Source organism: Rhea pennata, unplaced genomic scaffold, assembly GCF_028389875.1.
Source record: "Rhea pennata isolate bPtePen1 unplaced genomic scaffold, bPtePen1.pri scaffold_26, whole genome shotgun sequence".
In the NCBI taxonomy this organism is placed as follows: domain Eukaryota; kingdom Metazoa; phylum Chordata; class Aves; order Rheiformes; family Rheidae; genus Rhea; species Rhea pennata.
Genome location: NW_026907677.1, coordinates 1,095,903 through 1,097,737, shown reverse-complemented (window position 1 = coordinate 1,097,737; position 1,835 = coordinate 1,095,903). Strand labels below are relative to the sequence as shown.

General features: G+C 56.3%; 1 non-coding gene across 1 annotated transcript; it reads right to left on the bottom strand.

Annotated features, from left to right (window-relative positions):
• Window positions 1-1,513: 1,513 nt before the first annotated feature.
• TRNAA-UGC (transfer RNA alanine (anticodon UGC)) lies at window positions 1,514-1,585 on the bottom strand. The gene has a single exon. It is a non-coding gene; the product is annotated as a tRNA-Ala (tRNA).
• Between the last annotated feature and the right edge of the window lie 250 nt (window positions 1,586-1,835).

The window sequence follows — 1,835 nt, the reverse complement described above, 5'->3', positions numbered from 1 at the left end:
TGCGCTGTGCCGCAGCAGCACCTGGCACCCAGGAGCACCCACAGCCCTCCCAGCTGTCACTGCCCACAGCCAGGACCACAGCTTGGGTGGTTCCTCCCTGTCCCCTCTGCACCAGGACCTCCTCTAGTACAGTGCCAATCTGCCCCACTTGCTCACCACTCTCTGGGTCCTCCTAAAACATCTATTGATCTTACAAAATGAAAGCCAGGAAGAGAAAGGGCCAGGAGGGGTGGACTGAGATGAGAAGGGGCCGCAAAGACCTGGACCAAACCCTGCTGGTACTGCACTGGCCAGGGACCCAAAGAGGGTCGCAGGCATCTGTGACTGCCCCACTCCATCATTACATCTGCCCTACCAGAACTTATGGTTCTGGCAGGTTGTCCAGAGCCAGACTTAGGGGGTGGGGGGCACTGAGACAATCAGAAAATTGCAGATTCAGAGAAAGTTGGGGGAGACTCCACAATCTCTCTGGGCAGCTTCTTCCAGTGCTCGTTACTCAAAAAAGAAGTTTTCCCTCACACACAGGTGGAACTTCCTGTGTTTCAGCTGGTGCGCACCGCCTCTTGTCCTGCTGCTTGGCACCACTGAAAAGAGTGTGACCCTCATCCTCTTGACACCCTCCCTTCTGGTACTTGTACACGTTGATAAGATCCCCTCTCAATCGTCCCTTCTGCAGGCTGCCACTGCCTTTCTTGGCCACAAGAGCACATTGCTGGCTCATGGTCAACTTAGTGTCCACCACCACTCCCAGGTCCTTCTCCGCAGAGCTGCTCTCCAGCAGCTCAGCCTCCAGCTTGCACTGGTGCATGGGGTTATACCTCCCCACGTGCAGGACCGTGCACTTGCCCTTGTTGAACTTCATGAGGTTCCACTCCCCCCACCTCTCCAGCCTCTCCAGGTCTCTCAAATGGCAGCACAGTCTTCTGATGCATCAGCTGCTCCTCCCAGTTTATTATCGTCGGCACACTTGCTGAGGAGCACTTTGTACCTTCGTCCAGGTCCCTGGCGACTAAGTTGAAGAAGAGTGGCCCCAGTACGGAGCCCTGGAGGGACATCACTGGCCTCCAACTAGACTCTGCACTGCTGATGACAACCCCCTGAGCTCTGCCGTTCAGTCACTTCTCAAGCCACCTCACTGGCCGCTCATCTAGCCCACACTTCTTGCCTATGAGGATGCTATGGGAGACAGTGTTTAAAAGCTTACTGAAGTCAAGGGAGACAACCTCCACTGCTCTCCCGCTCTCTCCCCAGCCACTTGTTCCATCATGGAAGGCTAGGGGTGGATGAACAGTGAGTCCAGAGCTTATGGGTGAGGATGACTAGGCAGGCTAACATGGCAGACACTGCTGTAGGTGTTTACAACAAGCCACCAGCTCAGGAAGAGGAAGTTGATGAGGCTTTTGATGGACGGCAGGAAGCAGCCTCCCAATCAGAGACCCAGGCTCACCCAGGGGACTTCCACCACCCTTATATCTGCTGGGAAGACAACACAGCGAGGCACAAAAGTCCTTGCTGGAGATGCTGGGGACTGAACCCAGGACCTCCTGCATGCAAAGCAGGCGCTCTTCCACTGAGCTACATCCCCTTACACATGGCATATGTCGTTGGGGGCTGATCTTTAGGGTGCCCTCTCCTCCCATGCCATGTCCCTGACAAGCACAGCACCCTTGTGCCCTGCTGCCCTCAGACCCTCCCCAGAAAACTCCATTCAGACCCTCGTGCCAGGCCGCGGGGGAAGCTGGCCTTGCCTCTGCCCTGGGACTGCTCCTGCACAGGACCACCCCACAGAGCGCTGCCCCTGCAGCATCTCTGCAGCTAATTGGGTCAGGAGGAGA